At 42.7% G+C, this 22385-nt stretch overlaps 1 long non-coding RNA gene across 1 annotated transcript in view; it reads right to left on the reverse strand.

The window, feature by feature from the left end:
- Window positions 1-22385, reverse strand: part of LOC138471966 (uncharacterized) — a 492884-nt gene that overhangs the window by 411888 nt on the left and 58611 nt on the right. Inside the window, exon 2 of the long non-coding RNA XR_011268540.1 lies at window positions 8496-8590. This is a non-coding gene — a long non-coding RNA (uncharacterized lncRNA). The remainder of the gene's footprint in view (window positions 1-8495; window positions 8591-22385) is intronic.

Raw genomic sequence — 22385 nt, forward strand, 5'->3', positions numbered from 1 at the left:
GCTATTAAGGTAGACATTAATGATGACTTTATAGGAGTCGAAGAAAGCCATGAGAAATTCCCAGCCAGTTCCACTATTAATGGGAGAGGAGGAGATAGGACAGAGCACAGAGATCATATGAAGAGTCCATAGATCTGGCGAAGGAACTACAAAGAGGATGTCAGTGAGGGTCTGTATGGAGGAAGTATTGGAGTAGGTGTCAACGATAGGAAGACCAGGGTTAGAGGTCAACATATCCTTTTTGAATTTCTTCCTACCAGACTTAGTGAGAAGGGAAGGATAGTCAATGGAGAAGCAGTTGGGAAAGATAGGAGAAACAGAAAGCGCCGTTGGGGTGGAAACGAGGAGAGGATGGAGAAGCTGGGGGGGGCTAAGGCAGGTAGGTGTGGGATAAAAGAGAGTGGTGAGGTCACTGGGCTGGCAAGTTACAGAGAAGCAACAGCATACAAGCAAAATACAGAGAATTTAGCAATGGGCAGCAAGATTTGACTTTCTACCAAAAGGCAAAAACAGCAACATTTGACGTTCTATCAAAAACAGCAAGATTTAAAATTTTAGCAAAAGGCAAAAACAGCAAGATGTGACTTTCCAATCAGGCATTCAGATGTTAGCAATGTGTTTTAAGAAGCACTCCGCATCAGGACAGATTCACACCAAATGTGTAAAAGCACACTTTTGGGACCAGGCCTCCGGTCCTTGCACAAGTTTGGTGCAAATTCGTTCAGCGGTTCGAGCTGCAGCCGCAAGCAAAATGGTTTTCCCATACTCGGGAGGGTGGGTCAGGGGCAATGCGCTTGTCTTGGAAGCAAGATCACGTGGAGCAACACACAGTTTTGATTCCCGGGTCTGCACTTAGAAACCTTTGGGTATAAAGCATGTTATAAATAACCAGTTATAAGTCTATGTGGATTTTGAAAAGTTTGAAAGCCCCCCTGGAACTTTACCCCCCCTTGACAAAACCACACCAAAGAGTCGGGTCTATATTATTTTTGGAAAGTTATGCTTTTTAATACCTGAAGCTTTTTAATGCCTGCAGCTGCCTTGCTATTTTGAAAGCACAAGTTCTCCCATTATTGCCTGCTTATTTGACTGATTTTTAGCCTTTCCAAGATGGTCGGTGGGTGGATTTGTGAGGTAGGCCAAATGGCTAAATCTCATGGCCCAGAGAGTGCGCCTAGTGGCCATGGATGAAAGTCATGGACAGTGGCCCACGGTCCCACAATTGAGGTATCGTGACCAATGTGTCAGGCGGCAGTCAAGGCCCTATCTCTACTGTGGGTTGCTTGGCGGGACAGCAACATCTCTGAACCTCACGCTCCAGGGTATGTGGTCATGGCCACAAACCGTGGACAGTGGCCCATGATTTCATTATGGTATGGTATGGTAGCCACTGTGCCAGGCTGCAACATGTCTAGAGGCTATTGTGGGTAGTTCCGTAAGGCCTGGGGCATGGCTGAACCACTTGCCCCGGTCACTTAAGCCATAACTTGCACCAGTGACAGGATGTGTTGCTCAAAGTGTCAGACATCAATATGTGCTGCAAAATATATGCTAAAGGAACTTTATAGCTGTTTCATATATTTTAAAGAGGACATTTTTATAAATTACATAAAGTGCTGGGACAGAGTGAAACACCTTTAGTTATAAAAAAAAATGCATTTAAATTGACTGAAAAACATGCTTAAAGGTTCATTATGGTTAGTTGTTCTTAGAGACAATCCTAAAGACACAGTCCCCACCCCTGTTTCAAATTCCTCCCTCACCCACCCCCCACCCTCAAACACCCCTAACATCCCCTGAACTCCCTCCCCCTCCAGTTTCTAGCACGGTAATGCCACGGATTTCCCAGCACTTTAAGGATTAGATGTGGCATTTCCGGCTCTTTTTAGGATGGCACCTATGGCACTGGCCATTTGGGGGCTATACCATTGGGCAATGTGGTGGGTGGTTGTGGTATGTACATAAACACTGTGACAGAAGGTTTGTTGGTACTGATAAATGTAGGAGGCTATGGTGAAAGTGTGCAAGGTAAGGGGCATTCATCCTGTGTGTATGTATGCACTGCACACACTTGGTTAACGCTGCTAATATAAATTCCCCTGCTGCTTTTGTGGGTTCACTTTTCCGACATTTGTAGTGCATGTACTGCAGTGGGAAGACCTTATTCTGAAGTTTACAAGGTACGTGGCAGGCATCATGTTATTATGAGGGTAGTGTATGTATTATATGATATGATGTGCTATGGTATTTTGTGCCATTTGTATCGCTCCTACATGCAAGTGTGTCAAGGCGCCACACAGAGACATTGATTCATCTATGACAGCTGGCATTGAGAGCGCACAAGTGAATGGGAAGGGGAGGGCAAAGTGCAACATATGGGAACAATAAAAAATCTAAATACATGCAACTACGGCTGGTGCTGGCAAGTGCAAGGGTAAGTGTAGACATGAAGTGGTGAGTGCACTGTTAGGGTTATAGAAAACAGTCCCCAAGTGCGGGGGTTTGTAGAAAGCCAGTGGAGGGGTGGAACTGTAGGCAGGGAGGTGGCTGGGGGCACAGATTATAGGGTGGGTAGGAAAGCAGTGCACAATACTTTTCAGTAAGGAAGTGAGTAGGGGAAAGGAGGGGGAAAATAAGAAGCACATGGAAAGGCTTTCAGGTGCTTTCAGACCCTACAATGCTTCTCCTCAAGGTCCAGGTAATATTATCCCACCAAATATATTGTGGTATATATGGTCGTCAGGAACGGCCATGGCAATACTTTTAGTGGAGATAATATTAGAGTTTTTTGGGAGCGGGGTTGCGGGTTGCCCCCGCTCATTTTAAAATAATACAGGGATTGTGGGGGTGTCCCCCACAAGTTCCATGCCTTAATATCGGCGCAAAAATATGTTGATATTTTTGTATGGCGATATTTTATCAGGGATATTAACACATGGAACCAAGGTCCAGGGAGACAGAGAACGTGTTGCACAGGGAGGTCGCAACAGAAGAAACACATCTACCACCATGTGGTTGCATGTAGAAGCAACTGACCCTGAGGGAGTACTAGGCGGATGAGGGAAGAGCTGGAGCACGTAGGTATTTAGGAAGTCACAGTGCAGGGTATTCAGGTCCAGGGACCAGAAGGCCTCCTGTATAATGCACAGGGCTTTTAGTTTATTGTTTGCAGCCACTTTGAAGTATTGCAGACATTTTAGTCTAGAAGTGATAGGATACCTGACGTCCAGGCCAAGGACAAGTTGCACACTCCTCTTACGGATGATATGATATGATATGATATTTTATTTGTATCACGCTCGTACGCAGGTGTTTCAGAGCGCGAAAAGGATGAGGATGAGTTGCTGAGGGTGCAGAGGCCACAGAGTGGAAGCTGGCAGATTTTAAAAGGGCCTTTTGCAACAGTGCAGTGTACACAGCACAACAGTCGTACAGAGACTGACCTTTTGGAAAGTGACTGTAGGTTGCTAAGATACATTTAGTGGTGGCTTTAGTGCCTTCTTTTTACGAGTTATGTAGTAGGTGGGTTAGTGGGGAATTATTTTTGTAGCATTGTTGGAAGGAAAGAACGTAGTTCCTACTTCACTGATATAGTGTATGCTATGGGTAAATGAAAAAATCAAACGCACATACGAACAAATTGCTACTTTATGGAAGGCGATGGGAGGAACATCAGTATGAGGCAGATATCGTGGGCAGAGCGACTTATAACAGAGTTGTGAACATACTGCAAAAAATCAGTCCACACCTTTCTTTTGTAGTGAAGGGTGTTTATGTGGATGAATGTGATGTATAACTCATGCAATGTTTCACTGAAGTTTCCACTGGACATGCTTTCCAATAACAGCACACGTGCAGGCTGAAAAAGACTTTTGAAGTCTTGTGGAGAACTGACATTGTGAGATGCTGAAGTCTTGGAGGGCTTTGGTGGATGAGTGTGTCAGTATTTAGCTGTACCTAATAAGGTCCTGGTGGGAAGAGGATAGTGGAAAGGGAAGAAGGACTGGTCATGATTTACTGGGGCGCGGCCCTTACTATACTTTGCGCGTCACACGTGCTACGTTCTGTGCTTTTGAACATGCTGGCCAATGGAAATGCGATTGTTGCAATTGTCCATCAAGTGGTTAGAGTGCGCGTCACAGGAAACGGCAGCCATATTTTGTTTCATTACTCTGTGTACTGAGACAGGCAGAGATGGCCAGATGTATCGTTTTCATAGTGGGTGATCGCTTTGTGCTAGATCTGCTCCAGTATGCCATGGCAAGAGGCCTTAATGGCAATTTGAATTTGGACGAAGTGCAGACTTTGTGGTGCGGTATCGCTGTCTGTACTTTTGACCATTTGCGTCGACGAGTGGCCAGTTTCGGTACTGTACACATTGTGGTAGTGCCTTAAGGAGCATTGCTTTTGGGTTCCATAGCTTGTGCAAGTGTGTACCGTCAACTAAAAAAGATGATGAAAGAAGTGCAGCACATTTTTGCCACTGCGAAGGTGCTTCTCTCAGGTATACCACCAAGTCCAGTATATAACTATCCCAATGAATGTTGTCGGCAGCTAGAGGTGGGAAGGTGTCTTATCAACAGAAGCATGTGTAACCTTTTGCCTGCTGCTCGGATGTACTCCTGTGACAATGACAACATTGGTGATAGATATGTCCTCCTTCTCAATGGAACTGGCATTTCATTGTCGCCTAGTGGCAATGACATTTGGTTTTCCAATCTACAGGCTGCACTGAAGACAGTATTGTTAAAATGTGAGGCGAAGTGCAACAAATAAAAAAAAGCCTGAAAAAAGAGTTATTAATATAGAATTTGTTTAAAAACTTTAAAACAAAACAGCTTTTTTTCAGAGCCATCACTACAAAGGACATCCCCTACCCTAGTTGACATGTATTCCCCTACTCCAGCCTGCACACACCTGGAAAAGTCTGTGCAAATCGTGACAGTTGCAGGGTTGTACATGTAACATATGCCCCTTTTGCACATGGCCACCTTACATTTGGGACTGTGGAGGACACGAGATTGCACAATAAACTTTCTGGGTGTGGAGTTCACATTGTACATACATTACTTGACAGTGCATGGAAAACAGAGTCTGGTGGAAGTTATGTGTGGAGTGTATCATGTGGGTTTGTACGCGTATGGAGCAGGTACACTGAAGTGATTGCTTTTGGTTTGTCTGTGTGAGACTTGGTGATGCTCTAACATGATCATGTTATTGTTGTTGACTGTGGAGGGACAAATGAACACCATGTAACACGATTTTCAATGCTGTTTGTGCTGAGGGAGGCAGAAGGCCAGGTAATGCTTCTGTCTCCAATCTCCTGCATAATTTTGTATCCCATTATGCAGACACCCATGTAGGCGCGTTTGTTTTATTTGGTCCGGAAATGGAGAAAGTGAGGTACATTGTGAAGAAATGTATTTATGTCTTTTTACAACTTGTGCCATTGTCATACTGTACAAACGGTAATCTATTGTTTCACAGCACAGACAGTTTTCCCTACAAATAGCGTTCCTGTTGATATTACTGCATTTGCAAATTGTGCATGCTCTAGACACATTGCCATGTTGCCCTTTTTGGAAGCATTGGAATAATGTTTGTGCTTGCTTATGCGCACTTGCACTCTTGACAGAACCATCTGTTTCAACAGCCACACATTTCTATTGCAGTGTTTTCCACAGTACCACAGTTCCTTCCATTTAGCACACAATTGTGTGGCGGATATACAATGCGTGTCACACTGCCTCCCTTCATTGGCATTTACATTGTGACACTCTGAAAGGAGCTTTATGTCATAATCAGCCACAAAAAATATTGCTAAAGGGACGTTATGGTGAAGGTGTGGTACTACAAACATATCATCATTGTTAAAAACACTATGCTCAAGCAACGTTATGTTTATAGTGCCCTAATAAAAATCTATGAAATTCACTAACGAGAAACGTTGTTAAAGGGACGTTATGGTTAAGTTGCACTAGCAAAATTCAATGTAAAAAAGTTGTTACAGGGACGTTATGGTTACAGGTAAAACCGATGTCATTTTTGATGTCATGGGTTTTCATTCCTTGCACTACACAGTGGTGGCGCGAGTTATGGTTGCTTAGTTTACCATAACTGGCGAATTTCTGGGGGTTTTCGGTTTTACTTTACATTTAATTTCATAGGTTTTTGCTAGTGCAACTTAATCATAACGTCCCTTTAACAACGTTTTTTGTTAGTGTATATATATATATATTTATATATATATATATATAATATAGCGTATAATTTTTAAATTTGGCTCAATCAGATTTTTACTTCAGAGGTGAGGCATTTCACAATTCATTCATCACTGATACATTGTTGCTATTTTCCTGCAGTTCATCATAGCATAATTACTAGTCACAATATGTCTTTCTTTCCACATAGTTGCCCTGCGTTATACAATATTCAGTAGTGTAGGAAATATATTAACGCACAGATACATTTATTGAAACTAGTCAACACGTTGTTCTGCAAAGCTCTTTAGGGCGCAAGGTTCCGGCAGGGCCCTTAAGTCTTCTTCTAGTTTTTTTCATTTTCAGGCATAACATTTCTACGGTTCGATGTGATGAATTATTTAATGGTCTGGAGGAGGTGACTGACCTTTTTTGCAATCTGTGTGCCCAGAGTAATTTTATTTATTTATTTATTTGTATTTGTAAAGCGCACTACAGCCCACGGGCATCGAGGCGCTGAAAGCTTGAAGAATAAGAGGGCTTACTTAAGAGGGTTACAGTGAAGCTGCCCAAGGAACACATTGATAGTTGCGGTACATGATTCCACATAAGAATAGATACTTAGCCACATAACATAAGAATAGATACTTAGCCACATAGATAGAAGGGGAGGTTGCAGCAAAGGTGCCTGATAGCTTTATAGATCCAATTAGGAGCCTTCATTGTGACTTACAGAGAAGGTGGTCATGAAGTCATATTATTCTTTCCAAGGTCTGCCTCGTGGAACTCTAACTAAGACCTGGGAGGGAATCTGGCCACGCTATGGGCAACACTTTACATGTCTCATATGAATCTGAAGGAAGGCGAATAAGCTGCCTTGCAATGTGTGTACAATATGAGAAAAGGGGGAGATCCAAGAGGAATTGCCAGACTTCCTTATTAACCTGATTAACCTATCTTGAGGGAAACATTCAAATGGGCCTTCCTAAAGAAGCCAGGTCATCTGGTGCTATCACCCATTTGCAAATAGAAAAGGCATTTTGAGAGACAAAATAGGAGGTAATTTTAAAATACATGCTGATTGCATGCAGGGGACTGTCAATACTAGCACTTCTATCTTTTTGGGTCCATGCATGCAATTTTCAACATTTGCAAAGTGGAGTGAAAAGGTGAAAGAGAAGAACTGCATTTACTATTCACTTTTACTCTCCATCTTGTAAAGAAGTAAATGCAGCCTGTAAATACCATTTGCAGACAACAATTACAAACGGATTCCTATGGAATCCACCTGCTTTTTTAGTAGGCGCTAACTGCAGGTAGATTTCATAAGAATATGTCAGTTTTCCAACAGCATGAACTCTAAAGTTGACGTAAAACAGAGAGATTCTAGAGGTGTCGTGGGAAGTGTGAGGCGGAAACTGCTTTCCCCTCCTGCCTCCCCTCTGCCTGCAACACATTATCAGAATCTCCTGGGGTGGCATAGCAAGGCTAAAATGGGTTTATGCCTTGCTTTTAGGCTTTGATATGGCGCCATGGCAGGTAGAAGGTTTAAAATCACACCCATTGCATTTATTCTTGGCAAAAGAGACTAAGAAAAACAAATTAATTAATTGTACTAGCATTGTTAACAGTTCCTTTTTAAAAAGTTTCAATTATCATTTCTAATGATTGCTACCAATATATATTGTATACATAGTAAGAATGCTACACTTGTCTTACTGAGAAAAGGATATCAAAACCTAGAATAGCTAGTCGAATGATTTTCTGATAGAGTCGTATCATTCAAGATGGACAGTCTGTCACTCCTATCGTACTCTTTTGAAAAACCTCTATGCAAAAGTCAAAGAGAACTAGTAGCACCAAATAGGGTTCCTGGCTCTTTTGCATACAATCAAGGAACATTTTGGACAACTAAGAGTGATGTCTGATCTTTATATTTGACAAATTGGTCTCTGATCAATGTGTTGTATGCTTCAATCACTAAGTGCATAATGCACACTCAGCTTGGTGCTTATTTAATTTTTCACAACACACACCCTAACATTAAAGTGTTCATAACCATGGATCATATATACCCATTTGGACAACCTAAACATTTGAATGTGAAGATAAATGGCTGCAGCATCGACCTGTCTTCCTTCTTGTGTCTGGGCGATCATGTTTTGCTTGCACCCTGTGGTTGAATTAAAAGACACTAGAGGGCAGTACAACTTAACATATCTGGGTGTTGCTCTAACAAACAGAAAATGTAATTTAGACTGTTAAAACATCACAAAGAGTTGATATCCAACTCACCTAGGTATGTACCTCCGTGTGCAACTTCACGTACACAATTATCTGGTGGCTGAAGAACAATCCTTTTTGATGGTTTTAAATGCACCTTACAGTACCTACAAATTAAACAACAGAGCCAATACGTCATATATTATGTGCAGCCCCACATTCCCCAATAATACCATCAAATGCCTGGCATAGGCAACCCACTTGAAGGCATACCCCACATGTCTAGCTGCTGCTACCATGCACTCTCAAATGCCCTAATACTATGCTATAAAATGTCAAAATAAATAAATAAATGCAGGTGTTGTCATGAAATCATTTTCTACTATTGCATTTTTCCTCTCGACTAAAACCAACGATGTATCTCACTTTTGAAACTGCTTTTAAACCAGAATGTTTTCCCACAATCAGTTAACAGTTCTTGGGGTGTTTGGTTTCCCTGCCTCTTTATTTCGGGTGTCATAATCTCAAAGCCACGAATAAATGTCAAGCTAGGTAACCCAAGGACACTAGCAGCAACCTTACACTCAGTACACCAGAAAAAGGCACCGGCAAGGAATGGAGGCTACTATTTCCAGAACCGACAGGTCACGACAAACCGGAATAGAAAGACCTGGTGAAAAAGAGCACTTGCCAAAGGCCAAGGCAGCTTGCAATATTGGGTTCTGACCATTTGACATGGGACGATGAACCTTGGACCTGCAACCGAAGAAACTGATGTTAGTGCACTTTACGACAGTGAAAGACCCTGAGTTAGGACTGTGCACGCAATTATTGTCAAAGGTGACTATTTTTTTCATTTTAGAGAAGGCAAATCCAGACTGTGGGCCATGTTACGAGTGCGTTGGTGTGGGGAAAAACAGTGGTAAAGTGGCAGTAATTCCCTTACGGCTGCATTACTGATACACCTTAGTACGAGTTTGGTGGTAAGGAGGAAGGTGACGAGGATGAGTAGAGCTGGTGTAGATTAGATATGGTAGCTTGGGAGCAGGAAAGAGGAGGGGAATGACATCAGAGGAAGCTAAAGGAGAGAGATATCCGAAAGGTTGTGGAGAGAGTTAGACCAGGGTTTGATGTGAGAGATACCCCAGAGGTTGGCAAGGGGGATACCACAGAGGTTTGGAAGAGTGATACCCTGGAGGATGGGAGAGGCTCAGAGGATAATCCAGAGGTTGAAATGGGAGCTTGGCCAGAGGTTAGGAGAATAGATGGCCCAGCACCTGGGAAGAGAGTAACCCCAGAGGTTGTGATGAGAGATACCCCAGAGGTTGGGAAGAAAGATACCTCAGAGTTTGAAGGGAAAGGTTCCCCAGTGGTTGCATAGAGCAAAACCCCTGAGGTGGGAAGCCGAAAAGCTCTATAGGCCACGATTGGAACCACGTTTGCAGAGCCCCAGGTGAAGGAGGAGAAGAAAGATAAGAGGTGAGGATTGGGAAATGACCCAGTGTGAAACCAAGTAGTGTGGGAGTTTGGAGAAAGTGGAGACCAGGTGAAAGAGCATGTTGGAGAAGAAAAGGGAAGTGCTTTGGACGTGGGTGGAGAATCGGAGGGGGCTGGGAGAGGCAAGAGGGATGAGGAGACTAGAGAAGGGGATTTGGGAGCAGTAAGGAGGAAGGAAGGCAGCGCTTCAATCAGAGGAGGGCAGGGGAGAGAGATACCAGGGAGGTAACCTTATATTGAGATGAGAGATAACTCGGAGTTTAGGGAGATTGATATCCCAGTAGTTGAGGAGGGATATTCCCCAGAGGTTAAAGAGGAAGATACCTCAGACAAGGGAGAGCGAGTTAGCCAGATGTTGGAGAGAGAGAAGTAGGAAAAGAACAAGCCCGCACTGGAACCAAAGCCAGAGAGTCCCAGATAAAGGAGGAGGAGGAGGGGGAAGGAAAGTACCTCACAGTCCAAGGGAGCTGTTAAGGCTATAGAAAGCTAATAAGGATGGAGGAAGATATCCCAGCAATGGGAGAGTGAGCAAGGAGAGGAAGACAACCCCAAGGGGAAAAACCTCGCTGAGGTTAAAGGAAGGCCAGGTGAGAAACCCAGACAGGCGGAGACAGAGAGGGAAGATCTTGATACTCCCTACATTTGGTGGACCCGTGGCAGCAGGAGGCGAGAACATTCACACTGCAGAGATTGGAGAAGTTGACAGGCATCAGGTACAAAGATGGAGTTAGTAGTAAGAGGAAAGGAGAACAAGCCCAGGATAGGAGACAGGCAGGGGCATGGAGGAGGATAGCCAGAAGGGAAGGTTAAGGAGTTGCCAGTGAGTTCCAGAATCTGAGGTGGAAGCCCCTCCCTCCGATTCTCCAATCGACCTTCTAAAAAAAGGGCAGAAACAGGCGAGACTGACCATAGCCATCATAGCACTCCTATCAGTGACCACCAAATCTGTAGAGTATCTGGGAGCTGCCCCTGGGCGACCTCATCTGGCCTCAATAAAGAAGAATACAACACCAATAGGGCTGGTGAGAACGGGTGAAAAAACGACCTCAGACCTTGAAAGAGAGTGAATCATTACCTACTTCTGAACAACTAAGGAGAAGCCATCTGAACGATTGTTTGTCTGTTTTCCAACCTAAGGAGACAACATCCTATTATGTTCCCGTGTAGAGCCCTTTCTTTCTATTGGCTATAAATGAAAAACTCTCATTAAAACATCATCTATGTCTCTGCATCTCATTGATACCCATAATCAAATGGGTTTACTGCACTAGAACAACCGGTGGACAACTTCATTCTACAGCCTCTTTCCTCAGCTGAGTGCAGTGAACGTGCCTGTCCTATAATGTGAAGCACGGGCTGAACCTCAGGGGTAGGAGGTGTCTGAGGGCATCCCATCATGTCTGCAAGTGCCATGTCCATGTAGGGATGAGCAGTAGGGGACCCAACTACACCCGCCTGATTAGGGGAAGGGATCACTGGTTCCCTGTTTCCCTCTGGTCACTGCAAATATGTGTGACCACAGACACTAGCAAAGCATCCCAGTCAAACTGGTTCTAGCAGGAGGCCGGGAAGCAGTGCTTTCTTACGGTCCCATTTGCTGAGGACACACTCAGCTCCCCATCACAATGGGGCAGTGTTTCAAATCTTTGTCAGCCACCCAACCATTCAAACGTTCCCATGCTTTTACTCAAGATGTGGATTCCAGACAGAAATCCAGAAAACATTCAGCTATCCAGACGGATCTGATCCTTCCTCTGAAACCCTTTTGAATCTAAGGCATGCAGAAGCCATGACCATGACCACGTATGATTCATGTGCGTCTCATTCACTCATAGGGAACTCAGTTTAGCTGCATGACCCTGGACTGCATTTTAGCATGGGGCTCCTTTTAGAACACCCCAGTGCGCAGCATGCTCTTCCTCATCCTTCCTCATCAGAATCTTAATTAAGTATAATCTGACACCGTCCAGTGGAGCCCACACTATTACCTATTACGGGTCTCCTGGGAGACTTAGGGCCTCTCAGTGGGCCTCTCAGGTGTTTGTCCCTGTTGAGACCTTGCAGTAGGTGTCATTGGGGAGAAAGGTTGGTAAGCCAGTCAGGAAAAAGCAAACATTTTACGTTCTTCTCACAAAATGTAGAGGTTAGAACTTTGAACCTCGCAGAGGGCCCTCCCAAGTTTAGTACCAGGGTTGGTAATCAGCAATGGGATTTTTCTGTTTTGTAATGTGAGAAATGTTCTAGAAGGTCCACTGTATTCCTATGACTAATCCCAAACCTATGCTAAATGGTGCAGTCAAGCTCATGCAGACTAATGAGAAAACCAACACAAATTCGAATGTTCTCCCTTAATGATCATACGCTACCCTAAAGGCTTATGGTTAGGCTGGATTGCGAAGGTGGACCCTGTCTGGTAGCGTCTGCAATGCCTTACAGTTCAAAACCATCACATAGCACTTGTTGTCAACAGTGGACCACCTCTGGTCTGTTACTTTATGCTGGCGATCTATAAAGCCTTCAGGGTGTTCTCTGCCTTTTTCATCCAGTTGAGACAAGACTGCTTCTATCCTTCCTTCTGATGCATCAGACTGGACAATGATGGGCTTGGACTTGACACAGGGCATCAGTTAGTACTTCGGATGCATTTTGGCACTGCTCTGTGCAAAGAAATCTTTTAGGAGGTTTGGTATAGATGAACACCATCAAGTGTGCAACAACAAAGTTTCTACAGTAACCATTTAAACCCATAAAAGATTCCAATAGGTTTATGTAGTGGGGATTCTCAGTCTAGAACTGCCTGAATCATGCTCTGGAGGGTCTGTGCCTTCCATCACTCATCTCCAAGGTAGACAATGGAGCTCTGATCTTTCTGTCAGTTGGATGCCTTGATAGTGAAATTAGCATTTCACATGATCTGTAACACTATTTTAAGGTGGCTAATATATGCTTCCTAACTTCAGCTGAAGAAATCTATTTTCATCCAGACATGGCAAAACAAATGTCCTCCAACCAAGTGAGTTCATGGTCATCATCCTTTAAAAAGTGGGAAGTGTGTTCTTCAAGCCAAAAATCAATATGTTGAATTGGTATATGACCTCTGGATTAGAGAATACAGTCTTGTCCTTTGCACATTTAGCTAAGGCATTTTACCAGTAACCAGAGGTCAATTTGAAGTTTCTCAAAAAATGTTACAGCACCCATCTTGTCCACCACCTTATCAGTTTGTGGGATGATATGGGCATTGCTTTCTTTGTGACACCATTGAACCCTGTGTAGTCCATGCAGAATCTCAAATCTGTAATATGTGTTTTATGAACAGAAATGAAGGGACTACTGAAGATTATGGGAAGGTTCAATCAACCCAGGTCTAACATATGAGTGACTTCACTTTTGATGTTGTGCTCTAGCACCTTGAAGCATCTCATGTGCTAGATGGAATTACCACTAACGATCTTGGACCCAAATAACAAGACAGACTCAAAGAATATGGCAAAGTACTAGTTTATTATCAGCATAAAATAAAGTAGGGCAATCTGCCGAACATCAAGCTGTACTCCACACACTCACACCCAAACCTGTATATACAAAGTTTTTATATCTCAATGTACGTCAGCTATGACATCATCCTACATGGCAAACTGTAAAACCTATTGAAGGGAGGGATTGGTTAGGGGAACATATATACCTATCATGTTTATAGGTGTTAATAACATCATTGGCTGCACCTTATCTGTTAGGCATGCCTCAAATTACCTCTAAATACATATAATACTGATTATAGCAGAAAAATGGCAGCGGTTGGTCTTTGAAACATTGTATAGCATGTTGCTACATAGACCCTCTAATTGGTTGGCATGCTTTCCCAACCTTGGACTTTTGGCTTGTTAGCAGCACGTAAGCAAAATGTACCCCAGATGCCAAGAGTAACATAAGACTTCACCCCACTTTCCCAATTAGTCTACCATATCTCATCGGTCCGGCCCTAAGTCATGGCTTCTTCTTTGTAGTTGACCTTGCAGCTTGTTCTCTTTTCTTGGATTTTTAAGGGAGTGTAGATACACGATTATCTTTGTCTACAGCTTAATGAATAGCCCAGGTCTTCGACTTCTGAATGCCATGTGAGGAGACCAGGAATGTGTCCATGTCAACCTTCTATTTAGTACTATTTGATTCAATTGTACTGGGCGTCATTAGTCCTCTCAGCTTCCAGAGACTTGCTCACTCCACCTTGCATAGGCTTTCCGTACTTTTAATTGTCCAATACGTGGCTCTTGCAGGTGTTTTCCTCTTTGCTTAATCTAAGAGAAATATATCTGACATACAGGGTTTATCCTTTTGACTCCCCTTGTGCCTTGCAAATATTCTGAGCTGGGTGTTCTCTCAGACAGCCCTTTAAGATGAGTAGGAATACCCTGGAGATGGATGGGGATGCAGAGTTTATTCATACATCAATAATCAAGACAACTCAAATGGTTTGGCAAAGTGAGTCTGTTTTATTAACAAGTCTCTAAAACAGGGAGTACAACGAACAACAGCAATCACTCGTTCCTCTGACTCTCAAAACTTCATAAAAAAACTGGGCTCTTCTACCCAAAATTGGTCATCATTGACATTTTGACCTACGTCATTACCAATGTCATCCTACATGACAAGCTACAAAATCCTAACGGAGGGTGTGATCTGTTCTAAGTATAGGCTCCAATGGGCCTCATTACGACTTTGGAGGCAGCCATGGTGCTATTAGCACCATGGTTCCTCCAAAGTCATGTCCGGGTTCTCGGAATGGGTACTTACTAGGTCATTCCAACCTTGGAGGACCCAGTAAGACCCCATTCTGAAAATCATTCCCCATTCCCATTTGAGCCCCCTATAGGGTTCAATGGGAATGGGGAAGGAGCTAATAACAGGCCCTGAAATAGGGGGCCCGTTATTAGTTCCATGGTCCCTTAGCAGCTCCCACTAAGAGCGGCTGGTTTTACCAGCTGCCCTTAGCGGGACCCGCTAAGGGACCTCGGAATGCGGCGGTAGGGGGTTAATGGCACTGGCATCCTTACCGGTGCCATTAACCCCCTACCGCCGTACTCGTATTGAGGCCCCATATCTGTATAGAGCAGTGGAGGAAGGTTTTAGGATTATTAACATCAGGTGGGGCAACTAAGCCCTAACCCCTCAAAATGGCCACTATGAATGTCACTAAATGTACAACATCCCATTGGCTATACAAACTATAGAACCCTTAATTACGCGGTCCTCTATAATTGGTTGGCTACTAACCCCCGTCAGTACTTTTCCACGTACATCTAGTAGCAGGCAGACTGAACAACCAGGTGCGGATAAGCTTATCTTAACACTAGCTTCCCACCAATTACTGTATCCATCCACTATCACCTCAATGGTCCAATGGTCAATTAGTGCTTTGAAGATTGAGCTTGAGTTTGTACTGCGCTCAGAGAATTTTTAGGGCGTGTGGGCACAGCCAGCCTTCAAGCGTAGGTGTGACAACCTCGATCGTCCAACTTCCTTCTTCCACGTGACTGGACACAATGAAATCATGTTTTTTGTGTATTTGATTTTATTCTCCAATAGACCTCTGACGTCTTTTGTTTTGCTTGACCTCTCTGAACAGGATTCTCTGTTCCTTCACACGAATTGTATCCAATGTCAGCCAATTCCAGTTTTGATAAGACCTTGGCTTTCTTGCCACAGTGAACTCCTTTAGTTGAGATTCATTTTATAAGTTCAATTGCTGTGTTAACTGCAACACACTGAACATTGAGGCCTTCTTGCTTTGTCCAGTACTGCTTATAATACGTAGTGGAAACATCCATACTTTATTTGTCTATATGTTATCTATACATATATTTGGCACACAAATCAAACAGAATATCACTCCCACCTTCCCCCTTCTAAAGAACAAGAGAAAAACGGAATTGAATTTTCAGCTGTCCAATTGCTTTGAAATTGTCTTTGGAATTGACTGAGCAAAAACACCAAATATGGTCAAAATGTTTAAATTATCAAATATTCCTAGGGGAGCCGCTTTGAACAGTTGCACACAATCACAAACAAAGGTTTAGTCAAAAGAAAACAATTGAAATCTCAAAGTCCAAGTTGGGAGCAGTTTAAAGCTAATTCACATGTGTAAAATTTCTCAAAATGTAAAATCGCGGCAAACCTTTCCTTGCGCAATTTATGCTATAACGGGTGAATCACACTGTTTTACACTGCGGTTCTGGGTGCTATGGATAGCTAAGGATGTTAGGTACAGTAGGAGAAATTTTGTTTCTATCATAAAAACTGAGGGAGTTATAGAGGTTTTAGTAAGAGACATTTTTGCAAAAGAGGCGGGAGAATGGAAAACAGAAATGCAGTTTGAAAAGACAGATGGGTTGATTACAATAGATTATGACTATGAAAAAGAGAACGCCACAGATGGATCTTACAGTCACGTGATTAGCGTAACCTGCCTGTTGTGGATACTCTACTTCTTCAGATGAGAAAAGAAATCAGCACAAAAATAGTTCTAGCAAGACGATGGTTCTGAATTAGGGATGGGATGGGTTTAAGATAGGGATCAGACAATGCAGATGTATTAGGGTCACTTTTCTTCCTATTAATACTCACAGAATAAGTTATTAAATTGGACCATCAGTTCTGGTCATGGATTGGGCAAGTCCACCGGCAAACAGTCACCTCTGTTCAGCGGCGCGGTTCTGGTCAAGTTTGGACTGCACCTCAGACTGTAGAACCTGATAGTATGGAGAGGCCTAGTTTATTATCATTACAGAATCATTACCCATTATTATTGAATCATTACCCATCATTAGAGAATCATTACCCATTTAGGGATTAGCTATCCATCATTAAATCCTGTTTAGTTATCCATCATACATTCTGATTAGTACTGATTAGTAGTGACGTGAAATAGTAACATTAGACTATCCACATTATTCTGCCACTTTGTATGCATTTGCAGAGCTATAAAATGAGGCCTGTTATATTTGAAGTGCCATGTAGAGACACGTTATATATGTAGAGATATTTTGTTATGTATTATGTATGCATGCAGAAAGACACGCATTGAGTGTGCACTTAGAATATGCATGAAGTTTGCATTATAGATCTCGCTTGGGTTTGCGAGAGAAAGAGTAAACGCTAGACAGAGCATTTAGCTGGCATTATTAAGCCATTCCATTGAGAAACACAGAAGCTGTTTGTTCCGTGGAGTGCAAAGATTGTTATGAGTTAGTGTACAAAGTATTCGTAAACAGTTTGCTTGGCAGACACAGATAACATGACCCTTGTCCGAGAGGGAGAAGGCATTGTGCCTTATCAGCATGGCTGGTGCCTCACAGAGAGAGAAGGTGGGGGTAGGCAGCGCCATGAAGGGAGAAGAGCTTTGCACAGAGAGCTTTGCATGCAGGAGGATAGATGGATTTGAATGGAGAAATATGAGGATGGCAGGCAGACAGAAGATAGATATGGTATAGATATGTAGCAAATGACACGATGACAAAGAACACGCAGTGATGAAAAAGTACAGTACATGCATCACAGACATTTAGGCACTGTTCAAGTTTAGAACTGCTGACAGACAGAAAGAGAGGCATTTTAGCTTAGAGAGAACGAGTGTAACCATGGATATGTGTATGTCATTGAACAGTATAATGAGAGGTGAGGCTTTTGAGAGTTTCTAGTTGTTGGAGATGGAGTTTTTTGAATGGAGCTACCCTCTGAGAGATTTGAGCGGAGATCGAGGATGCATTGGGGAAGCATTGTGAACAAAGCTGATGAGATCTGGCAGAGAGAGGCCTGGCCCTGACACTGACTGACTGGTTGCAGAAGTTAGCGGGAGAGGAGAGAGGAGAGACAGAGAAAAGAACAGGAAGAGGAGACTAAGACAAATGCATGGGGAATTAGAACAGACTCTCATACAGAGATTTGGCTGACATGATAGATGGGGTAATCAGACTGGGTTTGTCTTAGAGAGAGAGTGTGAAGTATGGTGTGGAATGGAGAGGAATGGTGTGCCTGTTAGATTGCTTACATTAGAAGCCTGTAAGGCTTATAGTCATTGCATTGCTGGTAGATTTGCACCAAACGCATAAAAGGTGCACATTCGAGATTTGCATTATAGTAGTGCTTGGATCATGCATTGCTATGTCTGAATAAAAGTGTTTCGATTGTTGAATCGATTCATGTGTTTTCTTTGTGTCTTATGTGAATGTGTCCATTGGAATAAAATAGGACTAATCTAGGAGAAACACAGTGCACAAACGCCTCGAGATACAAGAGCAGGGGGGCATAGTGATCCACACCCCCGAAGGAGATTGTCTAAGACTGATGCATGGTGCAAAAGGAAGAGTTCTGCAATAAGGTGCTGCGCAGACCTCTGGATGAGTTCTGGAAGCAGGGTGTTCTGGAAGCAGGGTGTTCTGGAAGCAGAGTGTAGAGTCCCTATGTGTACTGCCCTTCCTATATTTATCCATTACAAATTTTATGGCATGGGCAGAACTTCAGAACACACCCCCCTATCTGTGAGTGGCTACAGGCGTGCGCTTCGTTTTGGTTGGGAGCTTAAACAGGGCTGTCATCCTATGACAGGATTTGGGAACCCCCCCCCTGGATTTTTGCCCCACACGTACTTTTTGCACAAATGTACATTTCTTCCATTATGTACCCTCACCAAATTAGACACATATTTTTCACATTTGATTGTCTACATTTACATCCAATTTCCATCTTTGTGAGAGCTGTATTGGTCATTTTATGGATTTTTATCAAATTTACCCAGAACACTTTGGATTCATCATTTCTAATTCGATACACCTCTGGGCGCTGATCAGTGGATCATGTACATACAAGTTTAAGCTTGCAACATTGATAGTATTGCCACAATCAGTGTTTTAGTGTATCTTTGGTTCCTTATGTAGTAAAATCTCCTACCGCATCTTCAACTGTCTATCATGAGTTCAGGTTTATACATTTGTATTTTTCACTTGTCTAATTATTTTGGCTGTCATGTTAAATGTCATAAAGTTCTGAGGCAAAAACAAGTAATTTCCATTCAAAATCCAGTCCAGTTTTTTTTACTTGCTTCCCAAAGTGAGCAGATGGCCAGTCCTTTGAAGTTCACTGAGAAACCTCCCCCACACCTGCTCCTCCTTGCAGAGACGAATTCTCAGCATGTCCTTTGTTCTTTGGTCAGTCAGCAGACGAATGTCTAATGCAGCCTCTTTGAGTGGCTTGCTGGGATTATGCGTGACCCATTAACAGCCATTAGCCTTCCTGTTCTCAAGGCAGTGTCAACCGGAGATGGCAGTTTTCTCAGGACAGGCCCTGTCAGATCAGAATTCACATGTGGATTGGCTTCAGACTGGGCTCTTGGACATTAACATCTTTTCAGTTCACATATTATAATTATAAAGTATAAAGGATTTAACCATTTAAAAAGAATAAGCCCTTCACCAGCATACTTAAAATAGTGGATTTTGCAACTTTTCAGGACAAAGAAATAAATTTAAGCTAAGTTTTACAGCCAATTTCTTTAGGCACTATCAGGCTGTGATGCCTGGATCCTCTGACTGCCTGGAATATTCCATGATTCCAGCACACTCTCCTTTCAATAATTCACTGGGGAACATAACTGAATTTAGTTCCAAAACAGCACTTTGAAGGTTGCCATTGATTAGGAAACTGTATTTAGGGGCATTTTTCTGATTTTAGCCATTCCGTGGGCTTGGTTCCAGTGACAGATGACAGATGACAGATGGCAGCAGTTATGACAGATGACAGCAGTGATGACAGATGACGGCAGCGATTCCTGCTTTTTACACCACTTTGCCGGTGTATTTGGCAGGGCGTGCAGCTCTTTTGGAGGGTTAAGAACCATGCGCAATTTTGCAGACTTAGTGCGCACAGGAGTTATTGCCTCCATTCTTGGCAATTTCCTTTCCCCAGTGGCATGGATAAAAATACTCACAGCACGCACCTCCGCACGTGCACCAAGAAGTGCCTAGAAGTGCCTTTTAGCCTGGGTGGACATTTGCTGCTCCATAGAAGACTCGTGGTCATAATTGGAGGAAAAGCATTTAAAGACTCTTTTTTTGTTTCAACAGTGAGCGTTTTTCAAGAAATATATGGACTATAAGCACACTAGTGCATTGGAAATGCTTATATATGCATCTTAAAGCACCTAAAAACTATTATCTTTGTTCTTTAGATAAGCCCCGCCCACTGCCTCCCAGAATTCCTTAAGAAGGCACGGGCGCGCGTACCTGTGCGTGCGCACCATGAAGTGCCCAGAAGTGCCTGTTAGCCTAGGTGTACGTTTGCTGCTCCATAAAAGACTTGTGGTCATAATTGGAGGAAAAGCCTTTAAAGACTCTTTTTTTTTTTTTGCTTCATCAGTGAGCGTTTTTCAAGAAATATATGGACTATAAGCACACTAAAGCATTGCAAATGCTTTTATACGTATCCTAAAGCACCTAAAAACTATTATCTTTGTTCTTTAGATAAGCCCCGCCCACTGCCTCCCAGAATTCCTTAAGAAGGCACGGGTGCGCGCACGTGTGCGCGCGCACCAAGAAGTGCACAGAAGTGCCTGTTAGCCGGGAGCAGGTGGTTGGGCTGAATGATTTTGAGCTTTTCTTATAAGAAGCCTCTTTACGGTACGTGAGATTGAGTTAAAACCTGAAAGGATTCCTGGACCCTGTGTTGCGGGGAAGGTTAAAGCAGCAAGAAAAATGGTAGTGGGAAAATGGAGGCTTTCTTTAAGCGTAGCATCGTCACAGCTTTGTGAGCACAATGAGCATTATACCTTTAACGCGCAAGCGGTGGCCTCCGAACTTTACACCGCTGATTGTTCTATGGAAATCAAGTATCTAGAGACATTTCAGCATGATAAGTCGCGGGCTGCGGCAGGTTTATTGCATAAGAGATAAACATGACTTTGAAGCCGCTTGAACAGCAAGCCATAAAACGAAAGGAACACAGACTAGAACTCACAAGTTTGATACACTCAGCTGCATATGTGGTGTATTTTAAAATGATCATTCATATAATATGATAGAAACTGAATAACTGAATAAATTGAATAGTAATGCAGAACTTAGTTTGAACTGGGCAAATACGGCGTGTACAAGTTGTATAGAGATGGTTTTTCTGACATAGGAATGGTGCAAATTGTGGAAAACAAATGTATAAGGTGTTTTTTCTCTGGCAAGAATTTACATACATAATCATTAAGGCCGCGTACAATGAAATGGTTAATTATTGAATAATAAAGAACCCGCAGAGTATTGTTGAACGCCGATCAAATTGTGCAAATGGTGAAAGAATGGTTATTAGTGAGTGAACATGGAAAAAGCTAAACAGAGACGGTTATTATATGTGATTTGTGCTTTGCGGTATGACAATTGTATGAAGCTTCCTGGCAAGACCACAAGTGAATAGCCATTAGAATCACTCAATGCGGTATGGAGAAATACTTACTTTATTGACTATAAAAGATAGGTTTTTGATAATAAACTGTAAAGTAACGAAGAAGTGGCAGAAACCAACATAAGAAATAAAGGTATGAGGAAAAAAATTATTTGCTCCAGGAAGCATTTAGGATTAGGTCCTATGGTCTTCTCTACTAGAAGGAGTACAATTGCATGGGCTTTAATAATGCCTCTCCCACAATCTCTGAGACAGTTGCCGAGGCAAAAAACTTATATTCATGGAGAAGAATTGGAGGTAGAAGAAAAAATACAGGGGACAGATGGGGAGATGTTAAAGTAATTGAGGAAATGGAGGCAGGTAAAGGGGTACGTCCAGGAATGGAACTTGGTCAGTCACAATCTTTGTTTGGAGATGAGGGGGATGAGGAAGGTCAGTCATTAAGACCACAGGAACAAGAAGGGGGAGGTTTGGGGTATCAAGAAGAACTAGGCAGCCCTATGCTTGATAACCCCTTGATATTCTCTACTGGAATAATAACACAGATGGCAAGGATCGTTAAACCAATAGACATTGGACAGGGAGAGGGGGAAGATGAAGGGGATGAGGAAGAAGAAGTTAGTGCGAAATCAGATCGAAAACTTATCCTTCTCACCTTATTCGAAACAAGAGCATGGGTAAAAAATGAAATGAGGAATCAAACAGCCTGCTTAAAAGGAATTCTAGATCGATTAACACAGTTAGAAATAACAAAAATTAATGTCGAAAATGATGCTTCTCAAAAAAAGGAGCAAAGGGGAAGGAAGGTTTACAAGGGGATAAAGAAGAGGTCTAAGAGGAAGGGAAAAAAGCGGGTGGAGTTGAAAATCAAAAAGTGGTGGGTGACTCGATTAAAGAAGGCAAGAAAGAGAAAAGGGAAGTGATAGAGATTCCTGATGACAGATTAGAAGACAACGGAAAAATTGACGTTGAGGAAGAATGTTACATGTAGTAATCTCCAAAAATGCAAGAAAAAGAGAAAAA

Source organism: Ambystoma mexicanum, chromosome 8 (genome assembly GCF_040938575.1).
Source record: "Ambystoma mexicanum isolate Mex_15411 chromosome 8, UKY_AmexF1_1, whole genome shotgun sequence".
NCBI classification, from domain to species: domain Eukaryota; kingdom Metazoa; phylum Chordata; class Amphibia; order Caudata; family Ambystomatidae; genus Ambystoma; species Ambystoma mexicanum.